Source organism: Lissotriton vulgaris, chromosome 4_1 (genome assembly GCF_964263255.1).
Source record: "Lissotriton vulgaris chromosome 4_1, aLisVul1.2, whole genome shotgun sequence".
NCBI lineage: Eukaryota > Metazoa > Chordata > Amphibia > Caudata > Salamandridae > Lissotriton > Lissotriton vulgaris.
The window spans coordinates 520,806,509-520,830,527 of record NC_141691.1 but is presented as its reverse complement, the minus strand read 5'-3'; the positions used below and the strand labels follow the sequence as shown (position 1 = coordinate 520,830,527).

Genomic DNA, 24,019 nt, shown 5'->3' with positions numbered 1-24,019 from the left:
AAGGTCAGAAGAGGGACTTTTCCCTGACCGGGAATCGAACCCGGGCCGCGGCGGTGAGAGCGCCGAATCCTAACCACTAGACCACCAGGGAGCCCAGAGCCGTGCAGCAAAAGTTCATACACTGCTCTCCGAGTGACAAAGCTCATGGGGGCTGAAAACATATTTTATTCTACAGCAAATATGAATCGGAACTTAATCCTCATGATGCCACCAGACTGCCTGTCACTTCCAGGCACAGGCCATCCTCTCCCCCTTGCTACTGAACCGATGAATTCCTGCACAATCAGGATCCCCGGGAAAACCCAAGAGGGACACCTAGTGGCTGCTGATGGCGCACAGACAGCTGGTACACCTTCTCTCACCTATCTCGTTATTCAGCTTGCTGGAAGAATACATTGCGCTTAAGCCATTCAAGAGTGCAAAGGAGAAGAGTGCTCCAAAGTAGATGTATGCATCACAGCAGGGTTTTCCAGCAATTTACCTTTCTGTTGAGCTGGTACTGCACTTCACGCCAACATAGAGCACCTGACTGGGTGGGGGACTGCGTGCGCACAAAGGTGGCTTAGGTCAATGGGGGCAAAGCAACCTGGGGCACAGGAGAACAAGCCCCATTCCTCCGCTTTCATCTATTGGGAGGGGTGCCTTTTTAAAGACCTTCTTTTAAAAAAGATACACAGACAAATTAAGCAATCTATGCTTTAGAGGGATCTTCCCTGACCGGGAATCGAACCCAGGCCGCGGCGGTGAAAGCGCCGAATCCAAGCCACTAGCCCACCAGGGAGTAGATGCTCTAGTGTGCCTGCCTTGCTCACCCCCTTATTGTGACTAAGCTAACTCCAATATAAAAATTAACGGTAAAGTCCGAGTGGGAGAAAGTTAGGTGTCACACAGTGTGTTTGTTATAAGCAATTACTTTTAACCTCCTGCAAAAGCCTTTTAACTCTGCAATCACCTCTTGCTGGACAGCTGGTGCTACAGCAGCAAGCATAAAAAGGTAGTTGAAGAAAGTAAATCCTTGGGTCTCACCAGGGTGGCCGAGTGGTTAAGGCGTTGGACTTAAGATCCAATGGACGTTTGTCCGCATGGGTTCGAGCCCCATTCCTGGTATGGGTTTTCAGCAGGTTTGTAGGAACGTGCAGATGCTTTTGAAAAGCATTTTCCTCCGCCCTCCTCGGCCTCCCACTGCCCCTCCCCAACGGTCCCCATTCAAGCCTCAGGTGTGGAGTCTGCTGCTACTCTTCTACCAGCATGGATGCTTCCCAGAGCAATGAAGTGCCATCTACACAGAGCCCCTGCCTAGAGAAATACACCTCCTATGTCTTTTTCCACTATAGGGAGCAGGAGAAACTGATTGCTTCCTGGGCAACATGGGTCTGCCACTAGAATTTGCAGATTTCTCCCCTTTTTTTGATTTACGCCTACAGGCTCTCCCTTCCCAGTGGAGCAGGATCTGCTGATGCAGGCCCGGCTGGCTCAAACGTGCAAAGGGTTCTCCACAGGCCTCTGGGAAAGAAATTGAGCAGAGTTTCCTGCCCCGCCTCCTCTCGCCTTCCGAACGGGCAATGCCCTGACGGGTCCCCCACAACCTATCCTGCCCATGCCCACACCCCTGTATATGAGGGTGACCCATGTCCCTCACCCTCCATGCTCGAATGGAAGGCCTGTGTGTCCTGAGGGGAGCACCAGACAGGCATCTCTCAGGCCAGGCAGACACCTGCAGTACCTGTTAAGCTCCAAAGCCTGTACATTCCCAAGATGCAACAGGTCACTATGCAAATCAGGCAGCCCTTGCCACACCCTCCCCGCCTCTGGCCTCTGCCGCTTTCCGTACGTGCAGCTCAGCTTTTTCTTACCCAGAGGCAGACTTCCGTTTTAGCAAACAGGTGGGTTGCAGTGGGTCCAGGACGCCATTTGGAGACAAAGCCTGCGGCCCAGTCAAAGGAGGACTACCTGCCACAGGCCATGGGGTCAGAAGCCTACAAAAGGAAGCGCGCCTCGGAATACAGTATCTCACTTGCTCAAGAGCCTTACCTCCCACCATGGGAAGCAGCTCTAAAGGAACCTTGCGAAAATCATATTTTGAGCGATACTGCGTCATGCTAGGCAAATTGTGAGTCAGAAAAGCAACTTCATTTTGAGACGCCCTGACCTACGGGAAGGAAAAGCTTTCAAGGTCAGAAGAGGGACTTTTCCCTGACCGGGAATCGAACCCGGGCCACGGCGGTGAGAGCGCCGAATCCTAGCCACTAGACCACCAGGGAGTAGATGCTCTAGTGTGCCTGCCTTGCTCACCCCCTTATTGTGACTAAGCTAACTCCAATATAAAAATTAACGGTAAAGTCCGAGTGGGAGAAAGTTAGGTGTCACACAGTGTGTTTGTTATAAGCAATTACTTTTAACCTCCTGCAAAAGCCTTTTAACTCTGCAATCACCTCTTGCTGGACAGCTGGTGCTACAGCAGCAAGCATAAAAAGGGAGTTGAAGAAAGTAAATCCTTGGGTCTCACCAGGGTGGCCGAGTGGTTAAGGCGTTGGACTTAAGATCCAATGGACGTTTGTCCGCATGGGCTCGAGCCCCATTCCTGGTATGGGTTTTCAGCAGGTTTGTAGGAACGTGCAGATGCTTTTGAAAAGCATTTTCCTCCGCCCTCCTCGGCCTCCCACTGCCCCTCCCCAACGGTCCCCATTCAAGCCTCAGGTGTGGAGTCTGCTGCTACTCTTCCACCAGCATGGATGCTTCCCAGAGCAATGAAGTGCCATCTACACAGAGCCCCTGCCTAGAGAAATACACCTCCTATGTCTTTTTCCACTATAGGGAGTAGGAGAAACTGATTGCTTCCTGGGCAACATGGGTCTGCCGCTAGAATTTGCAGATTTCTCCCCTTTTTTTGATTTACGCCTACAGGCTCTCCCTTCCCAGTGGAGTAGGATCTGCTGATGCAGGCCCGGCTGGCTCAAACGTGCAAGGGGTTCTCCACAGGCCTCTGGGAAAGAAATTGAGCAGAGTTTCCTGCCCCGCCTCCTCTCGCCTTCCGAACGGGCAATGCCCTGACGGGTCCCCCACAACCTATCCTGCCCATGCCCACACCCCTGTATATGAGGGTGACCCATGTCCCTCACCCTCCATGCTCGAATGGAAGGCCTGTGTGTCCTGAGGGGAGCACCAGACAGGCATCTCTCAGGCCAGGCAGACACCTGCAGTACCTGTTAAGCTCCAAAGCCTGTACATTCCCAAGATGCAACAGGTCACTATGCAAATCAGGCAGCCCTTGCCACACCCTCCCCGCCTCTGGCCTCTGCCGCTTTCCGTACGTGCAGCTCAGCTTTTTCTTACCCAGAGGCAGACTTCCGTTTTAGCAAACAGGTGGGTTGCAGTGGGTCCAGGACGCCATTTGGAGACAAAGCCTGCGGCCCAGTCAAAGGAGGACTACCTGCCACAGGCCATGGGGTCAGAAGCCTACAAAAGGAAGCGCGCCTCGGAATACAGGATCTCACTTGCTCAAGAGCCTTGCCTCCCACCATGGGAAGCAGCTCTAAAGGAACCTTGCGAAAATCATATTTTGAGCGATACTGCGTCATGCTAGGCAAATTGTGAGTCAGAAAAGCAACTTCGTTTGAGAAGCCCTGACCTACGGGAAGGAAAAGCTTTCAAGGTCAGAAGAGGGACTTTTCCCTGACCGGGAATCGAACCCGGGCCGCGGCGGTGAGAGCGCCGAATCCTAACCACTAGACCACCAGGAAGCCCAGAGCCGTGCAGCAAAAGTTCATACACTGCTCTCCGAGTGACAAAGCTCATGGGGGCTGAAAACATATTTTATTCTACAGCAAATATGAATCGGAACTTAATCCTCATGATGCCACCAGACTGCCTGTCACTTCCAGGCACAGGCCATCCTCTCCCCCTTGCTACTGAACCGATGAATTCCTGCACAATCAGGATCCCCGGGAAAACCCAAGAGGGACACCTAGTGGCTGCTGATGGCGCACAGACAGCTGGTGCACCTTCTCTCACCTATCTCGTTATTCAGCTTGCTGGAAGAATACATTGCGCTTAAGCCATTCAAGAGTGCAAAGGAGAAGAGTGCTCCAAAGTAGATGTATGCATCACAGCAGGGTTTTCCAGCAATTTACCTTTCTGTTGAGCTGGTACTGCACTTCACGCCAACATAGAGCACCTGACTGGGTGGGGGACTGCGTGCGCACAAAGGTGGCTTAGGTCAATGGGGGCAAAGCAACCTGGGGCACAGGAGAACAAGCCCCATTCCTCCGTTTTCATCTATTGGGAGGGGTGCCTTTTTAAAGACCTTCTTTTAAAAAAGATACACAGACAAATTAAGCAATCTATGCTTTAGAGGGATCTTCCCTGACCGGGAATCGAACCCGGGCCGCGGCGGTGAAAGCGCCGAATCCTAGCCACTAGACCACCAGGGAGTAGATGCTCTAGTGTGCCTGCCTTGCTCACCCCCTTATTGTGACTAAGCTAACTCCAATATAAAAATTAACGGTAAAGTCCGAGTGGGAGAAAGTTAGGTGTCACACAGTGTGTTTGTTATAAGCAATTACTTTTAACCTCCTGCAAAAGCCTTTTAACTCTGCAATCACCTCTTGCTGGACAGCTGGTGCTACAGCAGCAAGCATAAAAAGGTAGTTGAAGAAAGTAAATCCTTGGGTCTCACCAGGGTGGCCGAGTGGTTAAGGCGTTGGACTTAAGATCCAATGGACGTTTGTCCGCATGGGTTCGAGCCCCATTCCTGGTATGGGTTTTCAGCAGGTTTGTAGGAACGTGCAGATGCTTTTGAAAAGCATTTTCCTCCGCCCTCCTCGGCCTCCCACTGCCCCTCCCCAACGGTCCACATTCAAGCCTCAGGTGTGGAGTCTGCTGCTACTCTTCTACCAGCATGGATGCTTCCCAGAGCAATGAAGTGCCATCTACACAGAGCCCCTGCCTAGAGAAATACACCTCCTATGTCTTTTTCCACTATAGGGAGCAGGAGAAACTGATTGCTTCCTGGGCAACATGGGTCTGCCACTAGAATTTGCAGATTTCTCCCCTTTTTTTGATTTACGCCTACAGGCTCTCCCTTCCCAGTGGAGCAGGATCTGCTGATGCAGGCCCGGCTGGCTCAAACGTGCAAAGGGTTCTCCACAGGCCTCTGGGAAAGAAATTGAGCAGAGTTTCCTGCCCCGCCTCCTCTCGCCTTCCGAACGGGCAATGCCCTGACGGGTCCCCCACAACCTATCCTGCCCATGCCCACACCCCTGTATATGAGGGTGACCCATGTCCCTCACCCTCCATGCTCGAATGGAAGGCCTGTGTGTCCTGAGGGGAGCACCAGACAGGCATCTCTCAGGCCAGGCAGACACCTGCAGTACCTGTTAAGCTCCAAAGCCTGTACATTCCCAAGATGCAACAGGTCACTATGCAAATCAGGCAGCCCTTGCCACACCCTCCCCGCCTCTGGCCTCTGCCGCTTTCCGTACGTGCAGCTCAGCTTTTTCTTACCCAGAGGCAGACTTCCGTTTTAGCAAACAGGTGGGTTGCAGTGGGTCCAGGACGCCATTTGGAGACAAAGCCTGCGGCCCAGTCAAAGGAGGACTACCTGCCACAGGCCATGGGGTCAGAAGCCTACAAAAGGAAGCGCGCCTCGGAATACAGGATCTCACTTGCTCAAGAGCCTTGCCTCCCACCATGGGAAGCAGCTCTAAAGGAACCTTGCGAAAATCATATTTTGAGCGATACTGCGTCATGCTAGGCAAATTGTGAGTCAGAAAAGCAACTTCGTTTGAGAAGCCCTGACCTACGGGAAGGAAAAGCTTTCAAGGTCAGAAGAGGGACTTTTCCCTGACCGGGAATCGAACCCGGGCCGCGGCGGTGAGAGCGCCGAATCCTAACCACTAGACCACCAGGAAGCCCAGAGCCGTGCAGCAAAAGTTCATACACTGCTCTCCGAGTGACAAAGCTCATGGGGGCTGAAAACATATTTTATTCTACAGCAAATATGAATCGGAACTTAATCCTCATGATGCCACCAGACTGCCTGTCACTTCCAGGCACAGGCCATCCTCTCCCCCTTGCTACTGAACCGATGAATTCCTGCACAATCAGGATCCCCGGGAAAACCCAAGAGGGACACCTAGTGGCTGCTGATGGCGCACAGACAGCTGGTGCACCTTCTCTCACCTATCTCGTTATTCAGCTTGCTGGAAGAATACATTGCGCTTAAGCCATTCAAGAGTGCAAAGGAGAAGAGTGCTCCAAAGTAGATGTATGCATCACAGCAGGGTTTTCCAGCAATTTACCTTTCTGTTGAGCTGGTACTGCACTTCACGCCAACATAGAGCACCTGACTGGGTGGGGGACTGCGTGCGCACAAAGGTGGCTTAGGTCAATGGGGGCAAAGCAACCTGGGGCACAGGAGAACAAGCCCCATTCCTCCGTTTTCATCTATTGGGAGGGGTGCCTTTTTAAAGACCTTCTTTTAAAAAAGATACACAGACAAATTAAGCAATCTATGCTTTAGAGGGATCTTCCCTGACCGGGAATCGAACCCGGGCCGCGGCGGTGAAAGCGCCGAATCCTAGCCACTAGACCACCAGGGAGTAGATGCTCTAGTGTGCCTGCCTTGCTCACCCCCTTATTGTGACTAAGCTAACTCCAATATAAAAATTAACGGTAAAGTCCGAGTGGGAGAAAGTTAGGTGTCACACAGTGTGTTTGTTATAAGCAATTACTTTTAACCTCCTGCAAAAGCCTTTTAACTCTGCAATCACCTCTTGCTGGACAGCTGGTGCTACAGCAGCAAGCATAAAAAGGTAGTTGAAGAAAGTAAATCCTTGGGTCTCACCAGGGTGGCCGAGTGGTTAAGGCGTTGGACTTAAGATCCAATGGACGTTTGTCCGCATGGGTTCGAGCCCCATTCCTGGTATGGGTTTTCAGCAGGTTTGTAGGAACGTGCAGATGCTTTTGAAAAGCATTTTCCTCCGCCCTCCTCGGCCTCCCACTGCCCCTCCCCAACGGTCCACATTCAAGCCTCAGGTGTGGAGTCTGCTGCTACTCTTCTACCAGCATGGATGCTTCCCAGAGCAATGAAGTGCCATCTACACAGAGCCCCTGCCTAGAGAAATACACCTCCTATGTCTTTTTCCACTATAGGGAGCAGGAGAAACTGATTGCTTCCTGGGCAACATGGGTCTGCCACTAGAATTTGCAGATTTCTCCCCTTTTTTTGATTTACGCCTACAGGCTCTCCCTTCCCAGTGGAGCAGGATCTGCTGATGCAGGCCCGGCTGGCTCAAACGTGCAAAGGGTTCTCCACAGGCCTCTGGGAAAGAAATTGAGCAGAGTTTCCTGCCCCGCCTCCTCTCGCCTTCCGAACGGGCAATGCCCTGACGGGTCCCCCACAACCTATCCTGCCCATGCCCACACCCCTGTATATGAGGGTGACCCATGTCCCTCACCCTCCATGCTCGAATGGAAGGCCTGTGTGTCCTGAGGGGAGCACCAGACAGGCATCTCTCAGGCCAGGCAGACACCTGCAGTACCTGTTAAGCTCCAAAGCCTGTACATTCCCAAGATGCAACAGGTCCCTATGCAAATCAGGCAGCCCTTGCCACACCCTCCCCGCCTCTGGCCTCTGCCGCTTTCCGTACGTGCAGCTCAGCTTTTTCTTACCCAGAGGCAGACTTCCGTTTTAGCAAACAGGTGGGTTGCAGTGGGTCCAGGACGCCATTTGGAGACAAAGCCTGCGGCCCAGTCAAAGGAGGACTACCTGCCACAGGCCATGGGGTCAGAAGCCTACAAAAGGAAGCGCGCCTCGGAATACAGGATCTCACTTGCTCAAGAGCCTTGCCTCCCACCATGGGAAGCAGCTCTAAAGGAACCTTGCGAAAATCATATTTTGAGCGATACTGCGTCATGCTAGGCAAATTGTGAGTCAGAAAAGCAACTTCATTTTGAGAAGCCCTGACCTACGGGAAGGAAAAGCTTTCAAGGTCAGAAGAGGGACTTTTCCCTGACCGGGAATCGAACCCGGGCCGCGGCGGTGAGAGCGCCGAATCCTAACCACTAGACCACCAGGGAGCCCAGAGCCGTGCAGCAAAAGTTCATACACTGCTCTCCGAGTGACAAAGCTCATGGGGGCTGAAAACATATTTTATTCTACAGCAAATATGAATCGGAACTTAATCCTCATGATGCCACCAGACTGCCTGTCACTTCCAGGCACAGGCCATCCTCTCCCCCTTGCTACTGAACCGATGAATTCCTGCACAATCAGGATCCCCGGGAAAACCCAAGAGGGACACCTAGTGGCTGCTGATGGCGCACAGACAGCTGGTACACCTTCTCTCACCTATCTCGTTATTCAGCTTGCTGGAAGAATACATTGCGCTTAAGCCATTCAAGAGTGCAAAGGAGAAGAGTGCTCCAAAGTAGATGTATGCATCACAGCAGGGTTTTCCAGCAATTTACCTTTCTGTTGAGCTGGTACTGCACTTCACGCCAACATAGAGCACCTGACTGGGTGGGGGACTGCGTGCGCACAAAGGTGGCTTAGGTCAATGGGGGCAAAGCAACCTGGGGCACAGGAGAACAAGCCCCATTCCTCCGCTTTCATCTATTGGGAGGGGTGCCTTTTTAAAGACCTTCTTTTAAAAAAGATACACAGACAAATTAAGCAATCTATGCTTTAGAGGGATCTTCCCTGACCGGGAATCGAACCCGGGCCGCGGCGGTGAAAGCGCCGAATCCAAGCCACTAGCCCACCAGGGAGTAGATGCTCTAGTGTGCCTGCCTTGCTCACCCCCTTATTGTGACTAAGCTAACTCCAATATAAAAATTAACGGTAAAGTCCGAGTGGGAGAAAGTTAGGTGTCACACAGTGTGTTTGTTATAAGCAATTACTTTTAACCTCCTGCAAAAGCCTTTTAACTCTGCAATCACCTCTTGCTGGACAGCTGGTGCTACAGCAGCAAGCATAAAAAGGTAGTTGAAGAAAGTAAATCCTTGGGTCTCACCAGGGTGGCCGAGTGGTTAAGGCGTTGGACTTAAGATCCAATGGACGTTTGTCCGCATGGGTTCGAGCCCCATTCCTGGTATGGGTTTTCAGCAGGTTTGTAGGAACGTGCAGATGCTTTTGAAAAGCATTTTCCTCCGCCCTCCTCGGCCTCCCACTGCCCCTCCCCAACGGTCCCCATTCAAGCCTCAGGTGTGGAGTCTGCTGCTACTCTTCTACCAGCATGGATGCTTCCCAGAGCAATGAAGTGCCATCTACACAGAGCCCCTGCCTAGAGAAATACACCTCCTATGTCTTTTTCCACTATAGGGAGCAGGAGAAACTGATTGCTTCCTGGGCAACATGGGTCTGCCACTAGAATTTGCAGATTTCTCCCCTTTTTTTGATTTACGCCTACAGGCTCTCCCTTCCCAGTGGAGCAGGATCTGCTGATGCAGGCCCGGCTGGCTCAAACGTGCAAAGGGTTCTCCACAGGCCTCTGGGAAAGAAATTGAGCAGAGTTTCCTGCCCCGCCTCCTCTCGCCTTCCGAACGGGCAATGCCCTGACGGGTCCCCCACAACCTATCCTTCCCATGCCCACACCCCTGTATATGAGGGTGACCCATGTCCCTCACCCTCCATGCTCGAATGGAAGGCCTGTGTGTCCTGAGGGGAGCACCAGACAGGCATCTCTCAGGCCAGGCAGACACCTGCAGTACCTGTTAAGCTCCAAAGCCTGTACATTCCCAAGATGCAACAGGTCACTATGCAAATCAGGCAGCCCTTGCCACACCCTCCCCGCCTCTGGCCTCTGCCGCTTTCCGTACGTGCAGCTCAGCTTTTTCTTACCCAGAGGCAGACTTCCGTTTTAGCAAACAGGTGGGTTGCAGTGGGTCCAGGACGCCATTTGGAGACAAAGCCTGCGGCCCAGTCAAAGGAGGACTACCTGCCACAGGCCATGGGGTCAGAAGCCTACAAAAGGAAGCGCGCCTCGGAATACAGTATCTCACTTGCTCAAGAGCCTTACCTCCCACCATGGGAAGCAGCTCTAAAGGAACCTTGCGAAAATCATATTTTGAGCGATACTGCGTCATGCTAGGCAAATTGTGAGTCAGAAAAGCAACTTCATTTTGAGACGCCCTGACCTACGGGAAGGAAAAGCTTTCAAGGTCAGAAGAGGGACTTTTCCCTGACCGGGAATCGAACCCGGGCCACGGCGGTGAGAGCGCCGAATCCTAGCCACTAGACCACCAGGGAGTAGATGCTCTAGTGTGCCTGCCTTGCTCACCCCCTTATTGTGACTAAGCTAACTCCAATATAAAAATTAACGGTAAAGTCCGAGTGGGAGAAAGTTAGGTGTCACACAGTGTGTTTGTTATAAGCAATTACTTTTAACCTCCTGCAAAAGCCTTTTAACTCTGCAATCACCTCTTGCTGGACAGCTGGTGCTACAGCAGCAAGCATAAAAAGGGAGTTGAAGAAAGTAAATCCTTGGGTCTCACCAGGGTGGCCGAGTGGTTAAGGCGTTGGACTTAAGATCCAATGGACGTTTGTCCGCATGGGCTCGAGCCCCATTCCTGGTATGGGTTTTCAGCAGGTTTGTAGGAACGTGCAGATGCTTTTGAAAAGCATTTTCCTCCGCCCTCCTCGGCCTCCCACTGCCCCTCCCCAACGGTCCCCATTCAAGCCTCAGGTGTGGAGTCTGCTGCTACTCTTCCACCAGCATGGATGCTTCCCAGAGCAATGAAGTGCCATCTACACAGAGCCCCTGCCTAGAGAAATACACCTCCTATGTCTTTTTCCACTATAGGGAGTAGGAGAAACTGATTGCTTCCTGGGCAACATGGGTCTGCCGCTAGAATTTGCAGATTTCTCCCCTTTTTTTGATTTACGCCTACAGGCTCTCCCTTCCCAGTGGAGTAGGATCTGCTGATGCAGGCCCGGCTGGCTCAAACGTGCAAGGGGTTCTCCACAGGCCTCTGGGAAAGAAATTGAGCAGAGTTTCCTGCCCCGCCTCCTCTCGCCTTCCGAACGGGCAATGCCCTGACGGGTCCCCCACAACCTATCCTGCCCATGCCCACACCCCTGTATATGAGGGTGACCCATGTCCCTCACCCTCCATGCTCGAATGGAAGGCCTGTGTGTCCTGAGGGGAGCACCAGACAGGCATCTCTCAGGCCAGGCAGACACCTGCAGTACCTGTTAAGCTCCAAAGCCTGTACATTCCCAAGATGCAACAGGTCACTATGCAAATCAGGCAGCCCTTGCCACACCCTCCCCGCCTCTGGCCTCTGCCGCTTTCCGTACGTGCAGCTCAGCTTTTTCTTACCCAGAGGCAGACTTCCGTTTTAGCAAACAGGTGGGTTGCAGTGGGTCCAGGACGCCATTTGGAGACAAAGCCTGCGGCCCAGTCAAAGGAGGACTACCTGCCACAGGCCATGGGGTCAGAAGCCTACAAAAGGAAGCGCGCCTCGGAATACAGGATCTCACTTGCTCAAGAGCCTTGCCTCCCACCATGGGAAGCAGCTCTAAAGGAACCTTGCGAAAATCATATTTTGAGCGATACTGCGTCATGCTAGGCAAATTGTGAGTCAGAAAAGCAACTTTATTTTGAGAAGCCCTGACCTACGGGAAGGAAAAGCTTTCAAGGTCAGAAGAGGGACTTTTCCCTGACCGGGAATCAAACCCGGGCCGCGGCGGTGAGAGCGCCGAATCCTAACCACTAGACCACCAGGGAGCCCAGAGCCGTGCAGCAAAAGTTCATACACTGCTCTCCGAGTGACAAAGCTCATGGGGGCTGAAAACATATTTTATTCTACAGCAAATATGAATCGGAACTTAATCCTCATGATGCCACCAGACTGCCTGTCACTTCCAGGCACAGGCCATCCTCTCCCCCTTGCTACTGAACCAATGAATTCCTGCACAATCAGGATCCCCGGGAAAACCCAAGAGGGACACCTAGTGGCTGCTGATGGCGCACAGACAGCTGGTACACCTTCTCTCACCTATCTCGTTATTCAGCTTGCTGGAAGAATACATTGCGCTTAAGCCATTCAAGAGTGCAAAGGAGAAGAGTGCTCCAAAGTAGATGTATGCATCACAGCAGGGTTTTCCAGCAATTTACCTTTCTGTTGAGCTGGTACTGCACTTCACGCCAACATAGAGCACCTGACTGGGTGGGAGACTGCGTGCGCACAAAGGTGGCTTAGGTCAATGGGGGCAAAGCAACCTGGGGCACAGGAGAACAAGCCCCATTCCTCCGCTTTCATCTATTGGGAGGGGTGCCTTTTTAAAGACCTTCTTTTAAAAAAGATACACAGACAAATTAAGCAATCTATGCTTTAGAGGGATCTTCCCTGACCGGGAATCGAACCCGGGCCACGGCGGTGAAAGCGCCGAATCCTAGCCACTAGACCACCAGGGAGTAGATGCTCTAGTGTGCCTGCCTTGCTCACCCCCTTATTGTGACTAAGCTAACTCCAATATAAAAATTAACGGTAAAGTCCGAGTGGGAGAAAGTTAGGTGTCACACAGTGTGTTTGTTATAAGCAATTACTTTTAACCTCCTGCAAAAGCCTTTTAACTCTGCAATCACCTCTTGCTGGACAGCTGGTGCTACAGCAGCAAGCATAAAAAGGGAGTTGAAGAAAGTAAATCCTTGGGTCTCACCAGGGTGGCCGAGTGGTTAAGGCGTTGGACTTAAGATCCAATGGACGTTTGTCCGCATGGGCTCGAGCCCCATTCCTGGTATGGGTTTTCAGCAGGTTTGTAGGAACGTGCAGATGCTTTTGAAAAGCATTTTCCTCCGCCCTCCTCGGCCTCCCACTGCCCCTCCCCAACGGTCCCCATTCAAGCCTCAGGTGTGGAGTCTGCTGCTACTCTTCCACCAGCATGGATGCTTCCCAGAGCAATGAAGTGCCATCTACACAGAGCCCCTGCCTAGAGAAATACACCTCCTATGTCTTTTTCCACTATAGGGAGTAGGAGAAACTGATTGCTTCCTGGGCAACATGGGTCTGCCGCTAGAATTTGCAGATTTCTCCCCTTTTTTTGATTTACGCCTACAGGCTCTCCCTTCCCAGTGGAGCAGGATCTGCTGATGCAGGCCCGGCTGGCTCAAACGTGCAAAGGGTTCTCCACAGGCCTCTGGGAAAGAAATTGAGCAGAGTTTCCTGCCCCGCCTCCTCTCGCCTTCCGAACGGGCAATGCCCTGACGGGTCCCCCACAACCTATCCTGCCCATGCCCACACCCCTGTATATGAGGGTGACCCATGTCCCTCACCCTCCATGCTCGAATGGAAGGCCTGTGTGTCCTGAGGGGAGCACCAGACAGGCATCTCTCAGGCCAGGCAGACACCTGCAGTACCTGTTAAGCTCCAAAGCCTGTACATTCCCAAGATGCAACAGGTCACTATGCAAATCAGGCAGCCCTTGCCACACCCTCCCCGCCTCTGGCCTCTGCCGCTTTCCGTACGTGCAGCTCAGCTTTTTCTTACCCAGAGGCAGACTTCCGTTTTAGCAAACAGGTGGGTTGCAGTGGGTCCAGGACGCCATTTGGAGACAAAGCCTGCGGCCCAGTCAAAGGAGGACTACCTGCCACAGGCCATGGGGTCAGAAGCCTACAAAAGGAAGCGCGCCTCGGAATACAGGATCTCACTTGCTCAAGAGCCTTGCCTCCCACCATGGGAAGCAGCTCTAAAGGAACCTTGCGAAAATCATATTTTGAGCGATACTGCGTCATGCTAGGCAAATTGTGAGTCAGAAAAGCAACTTCATTTTGAGACGCCCTGACCTACGAGAAGGAAAAGCTTTCAAGGTCAGAAGAGGGACTTTTCCCTGACCGGGAATCGAACCCGGGCCGCGGCGGTGAGAGCGCCGAATCCTAACCACTAGACCACCAGGGAGCCCAGAGCCGTGCAGCAAAAGTTCATACACTGCTCTCCGAGTGACAAAGCTCATGGGGGCTGAAAACATATTTTATTCTACAGCAAATATGAATCGGAACTTAATCCTCATGATGCCACCAGACTGCCTGTCACTTCCAGGCACAGGCCATCCTCTCCCCCTTGCTACTGAACCGATGAATTCCTGCACAATCAGGATCCCCGGGAAAACCCAAGAGGGACACCTAGTGGCTGCTGATGGCGCACAGACAGCTGGTACACCTTCTCTCACCTATCTCGTTATTCAGCTTGCTGGAAGAATACATTGCGCTTAAGCCATTCAAGAGTGCAAAGGAGAAGAGTGCTCCAAAGTAGATGTATGCATCACAGCAGGGTTTTCCAGCAATTTACCTTTCTGTTGAGCTGGTACTGCACTTCACGCCAACATAGAGCACCTGACTGGGTGGGGGACTGCGTGCGCACAAAGGTGGCTTAGGTCAATGGGGGCAAAGCAACCTGGGGCACAGGAGAACAAGCCCCATTCCTCCGCTTTCATCTATTGGGAGGGGTGCCTTTTTAAAGACCTTCTTTTAAAAAAGATACACAGACAAATTAAGCAATCTATGCTTTAGAGGGATCTTCCCTGACCGGGAATCGAACCCGGGCCGCGGCGGTGAAAGCGCCGAATCCTAGCCACTAGACCACCAGGGAGTAGATGCTCTAGTGTGCCAGCCTTGCTCACCCCCTTATTGTGACTAAGCTAACTCCAATATAAAAATTAACGGTAAAGTCCGAGTGGGAGAAAGTTAGGTGTCACACAGTGTGTTTGTTATAAGCAATTACTTTTAACCTCCTGCAAAAGCCTTTTAACTCTGCAATCACCTCTTGCTGGACAGCTGGTGCTACAGCAGCAAGCATAAAAAGGTAGTTGAAGAAAGTAAATCCTTGGTTCTCACCAGGGTGGCCGAGTGGTTAAGGCGTTGGACTTAAGATCCAATGGACGTTTGTCCGCATGGGTTCGAGCCCCATTCCTGGTATGGGTTTTCAGCAGGTTTGTAGGAACGTGCAGATGCTTTTGAAAAGCATTTTCCTCCGCCCTCCTCGGCCTCCCACTGCCCCTCCCCAACGGTCCCCATTCAAGCCTCAGGTGTGGAGTCTGCTGCTACTCTTCTACCAGCATGGATGCTTCCCAGAGCAATGAAGTGCCATCTACACAGAGCCCCTGCCTAGAGAAATACACCTCCTATGTCTTTTTCCACTATAGGGAGCAGGAGAAACTGATTGCTTCCTGGGCAACATGGGTCTGCCACTAGAATTTGCAGATTTCTCCCCTTTTTTTGATTTACGCCTACAGGCTCTCCCTTCCCAGTGGAGCAGGATCTGCTGATGCAGGCCCGGCTGGCTCAAACGTGCAAAGGGTTCTCCACAGGCCTCTGGGAAAGAAATTGAGCAGAGTTTCCTGCCCCGCCTCCTCTCACCTTCCGAACGGGCAATGCCCTGACGGGTCCCCCACAACCTATCCTGCCCATGCCCACACCCCTGTATATGAGGGTGACCCATGTCCCTCACCCTCCATGCTCGAATGGAAGGCCTGTGTGTCCTGAGGGGAGCACCAGACAGGCATCTCTCAGGCCAGGCAGACACCTGCAGTACCTGTTAAGCTCCAAAGCCTGTACATTCCCAAGATGCAACAGGTCACTATGCAAATCAGGCAGCCCTTGCCACACCCTCCCCGCCTCTGGCCTCTGCCGCTTTCCGTACGTGCAGCTCAGCTTTTTCTTACCCAGAGGCAGACTTCCGTTTTAGCAAACAGGTGGGTTGCAGTGGGTCCAGGACGCCATTTGGAGACAAAGCCTGCGGCCCAGTCAAAGGAGGACTACCTGCCACAGGCCATGGGGTCAGAAGCCTACAAAAGGAAGCGTGCCTCGGAATACAGGATCTCACTTGCTCAAGAGCCTTGCCTCCCACCATGGGAAGCAGCTCTAAAGGAACCTTGCGAAAATCATATTTTGAGCGATACTGCGTCATGCTAGGCAAATTGTGAGTCAGAAAAGCAACTTCATTTTGAGACGCCCTGACCTACGGGAAGGAAAAGCTTTCAAGGTCAGAAGAGGGACTTTTCCCTGACCGGGAATCGAACCCGGGCCACGGCGGTGAGAGCGCCGAATCCTAACCACTAGACCACCAGGGAGCCCAGAGCCGTGCAGCAAAAGTTCATACACTGCTCTCCGAGTGACAAAGCTCATGGGGGCTGAAAACATATTTTATTCTACAGCAAATATGAATCGGAACTTAATCCTCATGATGCCACCAGACTGCCTGTCACTTCCAGGCACAGGCCATCCTCTCCCCCTTGCTACTGAACCGATGAATTCCTGCACAATCAGGATCCCCGGGAAAACACAAGAGGGACACCTAGTGGCTGCTGATGGCGCACAGACAGCTGGTACACCTTCTCTCACCTATCTCGTTATTCAGCTTGCTGGAAGAATACATTGCGCTTAAGCGATTCAAGAGTGCAAAGGAGAAGAGTGCTCCAAAGTAGATGTATGCATCACAGCAGGGTTTTCCAGCAATTTACCTTTCTGTTGAGCTGGTACTGCACTTCACGCCAACATAGAGCACCTGACTGGGCGGGGGACTGCGTGCGCACAAAGGTGGCTTAGGTCAATGGGGGCAAAGCAACCTGGGGCACAGGAGAACAAGCCCCATTCCTCCGCTTTCATCTATTGGGAGGGGTGCCTTTTTAAAGACCTTCTTTTAAAAAAGATACACAGACAAATTAAGCAATCTATGCTTTAGAGGGATCTTCCCTGACCGGGAATCGAACCCGGGCCGCGGCGGTGAAAGCGCCGAATCCTAGCCACTAGACCACCAGGGAGTAGATGCTCTAGTGTGCCTGCCTTGCTCACCCCCTTATTGTGACTAAGCTAACTCCAATATAAAAATTAACGGTAAAGTCCGAGTGGGAGAAAGTTAGGTGTCACACAGTGTGTTTGTTATAAGCAATTACTTTTAACCTCCTGCAAAAGACTTTTAACTCTGCAATCACCTCTTGCTGGACAGCTGGTGCTACAGCAGCAAGCATAAAAAGGTAGTTGAAGAAAGTAAATCCTTGGGTCTCACCAGGGTGGCCGAGTGTTTAAGGCGTTGGACTTAAGATCCAATGGACGTTTGTCCGCATGGGTTTGATCCCCATTCCTGGTATGGGTTTTCAGCAGGTTTGTAGGAATGTGCAGATGCTTTTGAAAAGCATTTTCCTCCGCCCTCCTCGGCCTCCCACTGCCCCTCCCCAACGGTCCCCATTCAAGCCTCAGGTGTGGAGTCTGCTGCTACTCTTCTACCAGCATGGATGCTTCCCAGAGCAATGAAGTGCCATCTACACAGAGCCCCTGCCTAGAGAAATACACCTCCTATGTCTTTTTCCACTATAGGGAGCAGGAGAAACTGATTGCTTCCTGGGCAACATGGGTCTGCCGCTAGAATTTGCAGATTTCTCCCCTTTTTTTGATTTACGCCTACAGGCTCTCCCTTCCCAGTGGAGCAGGATCTGCTGATGCAGGCCCGGCTCGCTCAAACGTGCAAAGGGTTCTCCACAGGCCTCTGGGAAAGAAATTGAGCAGAGTTTCCTGCCCCGCCTCCTCTCGCCTTCCGAACGGGCAATGCCCTGACGGGTCCCCCACAACCTATCCTGCCCATGCCCACACCCCTGTATATGAGGGTGACCCATGTCCCTCACCCTCCATGCTCGAATGGAAGGCCTGTGTGTCCTGAGGGGAGCACCAGACAGGCATCTCTCAGGCCAGGCAGACACCTGCAGTACCTGTTAAGCTCCAAAGCCTGTACATTCCCAAGATGCAACAGGTCACTATGCAAATCAGGCAGCCCTTGCCACACCCTCCTCGCCTCTGGCCTCTGCCGCTTTCCGTACGTGCAGCTCAGCTTTTTCTTACCCAGAGGCAGACTTCCGTTTTAGCAAACAGGTGGGTTGCAGTGGGTCCAGGACGCCATTTGGAGACAAAGCCTGCGGCCCAGTCAAAGGAGGACTACCTGCCACAGGCCATGGGGTCAGAAGCCTACAAAAAGAAGCGCGCCTCGGAATACAGGATCTCACTTGCTCAAGAGCCTTGCCTCCCACCATGGGAAGCAGCTCTAAAGGAACCTTGCGAAAATCATATTTTGAGCGATACTGCGTCATGCTAGGCAAATTGTGAGTCAGAAAAGCAACTTCATTTTGAGAAGCCCTGACCTACGGGAAGGAAAAGCTTTCAAGGTCAGAAGAGGGACTTTTGCCTGACCGGGAATCGAACCCGGGCCGCGGCGGTGAGAGCGCCGAATCCTAACCACTAGACCACCAGGGAGCCCAGAGCCGTGCAGCAAAAGTTCATACACTGCTCTCCGAGTGACAAAGCTCATGGGGGCTGAAAACATATTTTATTCTACAGCAAATATGAATCGGAACTTAATCCTCATGATGCCACCAGACTGCCTGTCACTTCCAGGCACAGGCCATCCTCTCCCCCTTGCTACTGAACCGATGAATTCCTGCACAATCAGGATCCCCGGGAAAACACAAGAGGGACACCTAGTGGCTGCTGATGGCGCACAGACAGCTGGTACACCTTCTCTCACCTATCTCGTTATTCAGCTTGCTGGAAGAATACATTGCGCTTAAGCGATTCAAGAGTGCAAAGGAGAAGAGTGCTCCAAAGTAGATGTATGCATCACAGCAGGGTTTTCCAGCAATTTACCTTTCTGTTGAGCTGGTACTGCACTTCACGCCAACATAGAGCACCTGACTGGGTGGGGGACTGCGTGCGCACAAAGGTGGCTTAGGTCAATGGGGGCAAAGCAACCTGGGGCACAGGAGAACAAGCCCCATTCCTCCGCTTTCATCTATTGGGAGGGGTGCCTTTTTAAAGACCTTCTTTTAAAAAAGATACACAGACAAATTAAGCAATCTATGCTTTAGAGGGATCTTCCCTGACCGGGAATCGAACCCGGGCCGCGGCGGTGAAAGCGCCGAATCCTAGCCACTAGACCACCAGGGAGTAGATGCTCTAGTGTGCCTGCCTTGCTCACCCCCTTATTGTGACTAAGCTAACTCCAATATAAAAATTAACGGTAAGGTCCGAGTGGGAGAAAGTTAGGTGTCACACAGTGTGTTTGTTATAAGCAATTACTTTTAACCTCCTGCAAAAGCCTTTTAACTCTGCAATCACCTCTTGCTGGACAGCTGGTGCTACAGCAGCAAGCATAAAAAGGGAGTTGAAGAAAGTAAATCCTTGGGTCTCACCAGGGTGGCCGAGTGGTTAAGGCGTTGGACTTAAGATCCAATGGACGTTTGTCCGCATGGGTTCGAGCCCCATTCCTGGTATGGGTTTTCAGCAGGTTTGTAGGAACGTGCAGATGCTTTTGAAAAGCATTTTCCTCCGCCCTCCTCGGCCTCCCACTGCCACTCCCCAACGGTCCCCATTCAAGCCTCAGGTGTGGAGTCTGCTGCTACTCTTCTACCAGCATGGATGCTTCCCAGAGCAATGAAGTGCCATCTACACAGAGCCCCTGCCTAGAGAAATACACCTCCTATGTCTTTTTCCACTATAGGGAGCAGGAGAAACTGATTGCTTCCTGGGCAACATGGGTCTGCCACTAGAATTTGCAGATTTCTCCCCTTTTTTTGATTTACGCCTACAGGCTCTCCCTTCCCAGTGGAGCAGGATCTGCTGATGCAGGCCCGGCTGGCTCAAACGTGCAAAGGGTTCTCCACAGGCCTCTGGGAAAGAAATTGAGCAGAGTTTCCTGCCCCGCCTCCTCTCGCCTTCCGAACGGGCAATGCCCTGATGGGTCCCCCACAACCTATCCTGCCCATGCCCACACCCCTGTATATGAGGGTGACCCATGTCCCTCACCCTCCATGCTCGAATGGAAGGCCTGTGTGTCCTGAGGGGAGCACCAGACAGGCATCTCTCAGGCCAGGCAGACACCTGCAGTACCTGTTAAGCTCCAAAGCCTGTACATTCCCAAGATGCAACAGGTCACTATGCAAATCAGGCAGCCCTTGCCACACCCTCCCCGCCTCTGGCCTCTGCCGCTTTCCGTACGTGCAGCTCAGCTTTTTCTTACCCAGAGGCAGACTTCCGTTTTAGCAAACAGGTGGGTTGCAGTGGGTCCAGGACGCCATTTGGAGACAAAGCCTGCGGCCCAGTCAAAGGAGGACTACCTGCCACAGGCCATGGGGTCAGAAGCCTACAAAAGGAAGCGCGCCTCGGAATACAGGATCTCACTTGCTCAAGAGCCTTGCCTCCCACCATGGGAAGCAGCTCTAAAGGAACCTTGCGAAAATCATATTTTGAGCGATACTGCGTCATGCTAGGCAAATTGTGAGTCAGAAAAGCAACTTCATTTTGAGACGCCCTGACCTACGGGAAGGAAAAGCTTTCAAGGTCAGAAGAGGGACTTTTCCCTGACCGGGAATTGAACCCGGGCCACGGCGGTGAGAGCGCCGAATCCTAACCACTAGACCACCAGGGAGCCCAGAGCCGTGCAGCAAAAGTTCATACACTGCTCTCCGAGTGACAAAGCTCATGGGGGCTGAAAACATATTTTATTCTACAGCAAATATGAATCGGAACTTAATCCTCATGATGCCACCAGACTGCCTGTCACTTCCAGGCACAGGCCATCCTCTCCCCCTTGCTACTGAACCGATGAATTCCTGCACAATCAGGATCCCCGGGAAAACACAAGAGGGACACCTAGTGGCTGCTGATGGCGCACAGACAGCTGGTACACCTTCTCTCACCTATCTCGTTATTCAGCTTGCTGGAAGAATACATTGCGCTTAAGCGATTCAAGAGTGCAAAGGAGAAGAGTGCTCCAAAGTAGATGTATGCATCACAGCAGGGTTTTCCAGCAATTTACCTTTCTGTTGAGCTGGTACTGCACTTCACGCCAACATAGAGCACCTGACTGGGCGGGGGACTGCGTGCGCACAAAGGTGGCTTAGGTCAATGGGGGCAAAGCAACCTGGGGCACAGGAGAACAAGCCCCATTCCTCCGCTTTCATCTATTGGGAGGGGTGCCTTTTTAAAGACCTTCTTTTAAAAAAGATACACAGACAAATTAAGCAATCTATGCTTTAGAGGGATCTTCCCTGACCGGGAATCGAACCCGGGCCGCGGCGGTGAAAGCGCCGAATCCTAGCCACTAGACCACCAGGGAGTAGATGCTCTAGTGTGCCTGCCTTGCTCACCCCCTTATTGTGACTTAGCTAACTCCAATATAAAAATTAACGGTAAAGTCCGAGTGGGAGAAAGTTAGGTGTCACACAGTGTGTTTGTTATAAGCAATTACTTTTAACCTCCTGCAAAAGACTTTTAACTCTGCAATCACCTCTTGCTGGACAGCTGGTGCTACAGCAGCAAGCATAAAAAGGTAGTTGAAGAAAGTAAATCCTTGGGTCTCACCAGGGTGGCCGAGTGTTTAAGGCGTTGGACTTAAGATCCAATGGACGTTTGTCCGCATGGGTTTGAGCCCCATTCCTGGTATGGGTTTTCAGCAGGTTTGTAGGAATGTGCAGATGCTTTTGAAAAGCATTTTCCTCCGCCCTCCTCGGCCTCCCACTGCCCCTCCCCAACGGTCCCCATTCAAGCCTCAGGTGTGGAGTCTGCTGCTACTCTTCTACCAGCATGGATGCTTCCCAGAGCAATGAAGTGCCATCTACACAGAGCCCCTGCCTAGAGAAATACACCTCCTATGTCTTTTTCCACTATAGGGAGCAGGAGAAACTGATTGCTTCCTGGGCAACATGGGTCTGCCGCTAGAATTTGCAGATTTCTCCCCTTTTTTTGATTTACGCCTACAGGCTCTCCCTTCCCAGTGGAGCAGGATCTGCTGATGCAGGCCCGGCTGGCTCAAACGTGCAAAGGGTTCTCCACAGGCCTCTGGGAAAGAAATTGAGCAGAGTTTCCTGCCCCGCCTCCTCTCGCCTTCCGAACGGGCAATGCCCTGACGGGTCCCCCACAACCTATCCTGCCCATGCCCACACCCCTGTATATGAGGGTGACCCATGTCCCTCACCCTCCATGCTCGAATGGAAGGCCTGTGTGTCCTGAGGGGAGCACCAGACAGGCATCTCTCAGGCCAGGCAGACACCTGCAGTACCTGTTAAGCTCCAAAGCCTGTACATTCCCAAGATGCAACAGGTCACTATGCAAATCAGGCAGCCCTTGCCACACCCTCCTCGCCTCTGGCCTCTGCCGCTTTCCGTACGTGCAGCTCAGCTTTTTCTTACCCAGAGGCAGACTTCCGTTTTAGCAAACAGGTGGGTTGCAGTGGGTCCAGGACGCCATTTGGAGACAAAGCCTGCGGCCCAGTCAAAGGAGGACTACCTGCCACAGGCCATGGGGTCAGAAGCCTACAAAAAGAAGCGCGCCTCGGAATACAGGATCTCACTTGCTCAAGAGCCTTGCCTCCCACCATGGGAAGCAGCTCTAAAGGAACCTTGCGAAAATCATATTTTGAGCGATACTGCGTCATGCTAGGCAAATTGTGAGTCAGAAAAGCAACTTCATTTTGAGAAGCCCTGACCTACGGGAAGGAAAAGCTTTCAAGGTCAGAAGAGGGACTTTTCCCTGACCGGGAATCGAACCCGGGCCGCGGCGGTGAGAGCGCCGAATCCTAACCACTAGACCACCAGGGAGCCCAGAGCCGTGCAGCAAAAGTTCATACACTGCTCTCCGAGTGACAAAGCTCATGGGGGCTGAAAACATATTTTATTCTACAGCAAATATGAATCGGAACTTAATCCTCATGATGCCACCAGACTGCCTGTCACTTCCAGGCACAGGCCATCCTCTCCCCCTTGCTACTGAACCGATGAATTCCTGCACAATCAGGATCCCCGGGAAAACACAAGAGGGACACCTAGTGGCTGCTGATGGCGCACAGACAGCTGGTACACCTTCTCTCACCTATCTCGTTATTCAGCTTGCTGGAAGAATACATTGCGCTTAAGCGATTCAAGAGTGCAAAGGAGAAGAGTGCTCCAAAGTAGATGTATGCATCACAGCAGGGTTTTCCAGCAATTTACCTTTCTGTTGAGCTGGTACTGCACTTCACGCCAACATAGAGCACCTGACTGGGTGGGGGACTGCGTGCGCACAAAGGTGGCTTAGGTCAATGGGGGCAAAGCAACCTGGGGCACAGGAGAACAAGCCCCATTCCTCCGCTTTCATCTATTGGGAGGGGTGCCTTTTTAAAGACCTTCTTTTAAAAAAGATACACAGACAAATTAAGCAATCTATGCTTTAGAGGGATCTTCCCTGACCGGGAATCGAACCCGGGCCGCGGCGGTGAAAGCGCCGAATCCTAGCCACTAGACCACCAGGGAGTAGATGCTCTAGTGTGCCTGCCTTGCTCACCCCCTTATTGTGACTAAGCTAACTCCAATATAAAAATTAACGGTAAGGTCCGAGTGGGAGAAAGTTAGGTGTCACACAGTGTGTTTGTTATAAGCAATTACTTTTAACCTCCTGCAAAAGCCTTTTAACTCTGCAATCACCTCTTGCTGGACAGCTGGTGCTACAGCAGCAAGCATAAAAAGGGAGTTGAAGAAAGTAAATCCTTGGGTCTCACCAGGGTGGCCGAGTGGTTAAGGCGTTGGACTTAAGATCCAATGGACGTTTGTCCGCATGGGTTCGAGCCCCATTCCTGGTATGGGTTTTCAGCAGGTTTGTAGGAACGTGCAGATGCTTTTGAAAAGCATTTTCCTCCGCCCTCCTCGGCCTCCCACTGCCCCTCCCCAACGGTCCCCATTCAAGCCTCAGGTGTGGAGTCTGCTGCTACTCTTCTACCAGCATGGATGCTTCCCAGAGCAATGAAGTGCCATCTACACAGAGCCCCTGCCTAGAGAAATACACCTCCTATGTCTTTTTCCACTATAGGGAGCAGGAGAAACTGATTGCTTCCTGGGCAACATGGGTCTGCCACTAGAATTTGCAGATTTCTCCCCTTTTTTTGATTTACGCCTACAGGCTCTCCCTTCCCAGTGGAGCAGGATCTGCTGATGCAGGCCCGGCTGGCTCAAACGTGCAAAGGGTTCTCCACAGGCCTCTGGGAAAGAAATTGAGCAGAGTTTCCT

General features: G+C 52.2%; 32 non-coding genes across 32 annotated transcripts; 12 read left to right on the top strand and 20 right to left on the bottom strand.

The window, feature by feature from the left end:
- Positions 1 to 19: 19 nt before the first annotated feature.
- On the bottom strand, positions 20 to 91 carry TRNAE-CUC (transfer RNA glutamic acid (anticodon CUC)). Its single transcript has one exon. It is a non-coding gene; the product is annotated as a tRNA-Glu (tRNA).
- A 933-nt stretch (positions 92 to 1,024) lies between these two features.
- Positions 1,025 to 1,107, top strand: TRNAL-UAA (transfer RNA leucine (anticodon UAA)). The gene has a single exon. It is a non-coding gene; the product is annotated as a tRNA-Leu (tRNA).
- A 1,082-nt stretch (positions 1,108 to 2,189) lies between these two features.
- On the bottom strand, positions 2,190 to 2,261 carry TRNAE-CUC (transfer RNA glutamic acid (anticodon CUC)). Its single transcript has one exon. It is a non-coding gene; the product is annotated as a tRNA-Glu (tRNA).
- A 243-nt stretch (positions 2,262 to 2,504) lies between these two features.
- Positions 2,505 to 2,587, top strand: TRNAL-UAA (transfer RNA leucine (anticodon UAA)). The gene has a single exon. It is a non-coding gene; the product is annotated as a tRNA-Leu (tRNA).
- Positions 2,588 to 3,668: 1,081 nt separating this feature from the next.
- TRNAE-CUC (transfer RNA glutamic acid (anticodon CUC)) lies at positions 3,669 to 3,740 on the bottom strand. Its single transcript has one exon. It is a non-coding gene; the product is annotated as a tRNA-Glu (tRNA).
- Positions 3,741 to 4,358: 618 nt separating this feature from the next.
- TRNAE-UUC (transfer RNA glutamic acid (anticodon UUC)) lies at positions 4,359 to 4,430 on the bottom strand. The gene has a single exon. It is a non-coding gene; the product is annotated as a tRNA-Glu (tRNA).
- A 243-nt stretch (positions 4,431 to 4,673) lies between these two features.
- Positions 4,674 to 4,756, top strand: TRNAL-UAA (transfer RNA leucine (anticodon UAA)). Its single transcript has one exon. It is a non-coding gene; the product is annotated as a tRNA-Leu (tRNA).
- Positions 4,757 to 5,837: 1,081 nt separating this feature from the next.
- On the bottom strand, positions 5,838 to 5,909 carry TRNAE-CUC (transfer RNA glutamic acid (anticodon CUC)). The gene has a single exon. It is a non-coding gene; the product is annotated as a tRNA-Glu (tRNA).
- Positions 5,910 to 6,527: 618 nt separating this feature from the next.
- Positions 6,528 to 6,599, bottom strand: TRNAE-UUC (transfer RNA glutamic acid (anticodon UUC)). The gene has a single exon. It is a non-coding gene; the product is annotated as a tRNA-Glu (tRNA).
- Positions 6,600 to 6,842: 243 nt separating this feature from the next.
- TRNAL-UAA (transfer RNA leucine (anticodon UAA)) lies at positions 6,843 to 6,925 on the top strand. The gene has a single exon. It is a non-coding gene; the product is annotated as a tRNA-Leu (tRNA).
- Positions 6,926 to 8,007: 1,082 nt separating this feature from the next.
- On the bottom strand, positions 8,008 to 8,079 carry TRNAE-CUC (transfer RNA glutamic acid (anticodon CUC)). The gene has a single exon. It is a non-coding gene; the product is annotated as a tRNA-Glu (tRNA).
- Positions 8,080 to 9,012: 933 nt separating this feature from the next.
- On the top strand, positions 9,013 to 9,095 carry TRNAL-UAA (transfer RNA leucine (anticodon UAA)). Its single transcript has one exon. It is a non-coding gene; the product is annotated as a tRNA-Leu (tRNA).
- A 1,082-nt stretch (positions 9,096 to 10,177) lies between these two features.
- Positions 10,178 to 10,249, bottom strand: TRNAE-CUC (transfer RNA glutamic acid (anticodon CUC)). Its single transcript has one exon. It is a non-coding gene; the product is annotated as a tRNA-Glu (tRNA).
- Positions 10,250 to 10,492: 243 nt separating this feature from the next.
- TRNAL-UAA (transfer RNA leucine (anticodon UAA)) lies at positions 10,493 to 10,575 on the top strand. Its single transcript has one exon. It is a non-coding gene; the product is annotated as a tRNA-Leu (tRNA).
- Positions 10,576 to 11,657: 1,082 nt separating this feature from the next.
- TRNAE-CUC (transfer RNA glutamic acid (anticodon CUC)) lies at positions 11,658 to 11,729 on the bottom strand. Its single transcript has one exon. It is a non-coding gene; the product is annotated as a tRNA-Glu (tRNA).
- A 618-nt stretch (positions 11,730 to 12,347) lies between these two features.
- Positions 12,348 to 12,419, bottom strand: TRNAE-UUC (transfer RNA glutamic acid (anticodon UUC)). The gene has a single exon. It is a non-coding gene; the product is annotated as a tRNA-Glu (tRNA).
- Positions 12,420 to 12,662: 243 nt separating this feature from the next.
- TRNAL-UAA (transfer RNA leucine (anticodon UAA)) lies at positions 12,663 to 12,745 on the top strand. Its single transcript has one exon. It is a non-coding gene; the product is annotated as a tRNA-Leu (tRNA).
- A 1,082-nt stretch (positions 12,746 to 13,827) lies between these two features.
- TRNAE-CUC (transfer RNA glutamic acid (anticodon CUC)) lies at positions 13,828 to 13,899 on the bottom strand. Its single transcript has one exon. It is a non-coding gene; the product is annotated as a tRNA-Glu (tRNA).
- Positions 13,900 to 14,517: 618 nt separating this feature from the next.
- Positions 14,518 to 14,589, bottom strand: TRNAE-UUC (transfer RNA glutamic acid (anticodon UUC)). Its single transcript has one exon. It is a non-coding gene; the product is annotated as a tRNA-Glu (tRNA).
- Positions 14,590 to 14,832: 243 nt separating this feature from the next.
- On the top strand, positions 14,833 to 14,915 carry TRNAL-UAA (transfer RNA leucine (anticodon UAA)). Its single transcript has one exon. It is a non-coding gene; the product is annotated as a tRNA-Leu (tRNA).
- Positions 14,916 to 15,997: 1,082 nt separating this feature from the next.
- On the bottom strand, positions 15,998 to 16,069 carry TRNAE-CUC (transfer RNA glutamic acid (anticodon CUC)). The gene has a single exon. It is a non-coding gene; the product is annotated as a tRNA-Glu (tRNA).
- A 618-nt stretch (positions 16,070 to 16,687) lies between these two features.
- Positions 16,688 to 16,759, bottom strand: TRNAE-UUC (transfer RNA glutamic acid (anticodon UUC)). Its single transcript has one exon. It is a non-coding gene; the product is annotated as a tRNA-Glu (tRNA).
- Positions 16,760 to 17,002: 243 nt separating this feature from the next.
- TRNAL-UAA (transfer RNA leucine (anticodon UAA)) lies at positions 17,003 to 17,085 on the top strand. Its single transcript has one exon. It is a non-coding gene; the product is annotated as a tRNA-Leu (tRNA).
- Positions 17,086 to 18,167: 1,082 nt separating this feature from the next.
- On the bottom strand, positions 18,168 to 18,239 carry TRNAE-CUC (transfer RNA glutamic acid (anticodon CUC)). The gene has a single exon. It is a non-coding gene; the product is annotated as a tRNA-Glu (tRNA).
- A 618-nt stretch (positions 18,240 to 18,857) lies between these two features.
- TRNAE-UUC (transfer RNA glutamic acid (anticodon UUC)) lies at positions 18,858 to 18,929 on the bottom strand. The gene has a single exon. It is a non-coding gene; the product is annotated as a tRNA-Glu (tRNA).
- A 243-nt stretch (positions 18,930 to 19,172) lies between these two features.
- Positions 19,173 to 19,255, top strand: TRNAL-UAA (transfer RNA leucine (anticodon UAA)). Its single transcript has one exon. It is a non-coding gene; the product is annotated as a tRNA-Leu (tRNA).
- Positions 19,256 to 20,337: 1,082 nt separating this feature from the next.
- Positions 20,338 to 20,409, bottom strand: TRNAE-CUC (transfer RNA glutamic acid (anticodon CUC)). The gene has a single exon. It is a non-coding gene; the product is annotated as a tRNA-Glu (tRNA).
- A 618-nt stretch (positions 20,410 to 21,027) lies between these two features.
- On the bottom strand, positions 21,028 to 21,099 carry TRNAE-UUC (transfer RNA glutamic acid (anticodon UUC)). The gene has a single exon. It is a non-coding gene; the product is annotated as a tRNA-Glu (tRNA).
- Positions 21,100 to 21,342: 243 nt separating this feature from the next.
- On the top strand, positions 21,343 to 21,425 carry TRNAL-UAA (transfer RNA leucine (anticodon UAA)). The gene has a single exon. It is a non-coding gene; the product is annotated as a tRNA-Leu (tRNA).
- Positions 21,426 to 22,507: 1,082 nt separating this feature from the next.
- TRNAE-CUC (transfer RNA glutamic acid (anticodon CUC)) lies at positions 22,508 to 22,579 on the bottom strand. The gene has a single exon. It is a non-coding gene; the product is annotated as a tRNA-Glu (tRNA).
- Positions 22,580 to 23,197: 618 nt separating this feature from the next.
- Positions 23,198 to 23,269, bottom strand: TRNAE-UUC (transfer RNA glutamic acid (anticodon UUC)). Its single transcript has one exon. It is a non-coding gene; the product is annotated as a tRNA-Glu (tRNA).
- Positions 23,270 to 23,512: 243 nt separating this feature from the next.
- Positions 23,513 to 23,595, top strand: TRNAL-UAA (transfer RNA leucine (anticodon UAA)). The gene has a single exon. It is a non-coding gene; the product is annotated as a tRNA-Leu (tRNA).
- The last annotated feature ends 424 nt before the right edge of the window (positions 23,596 to 24,019 follow it).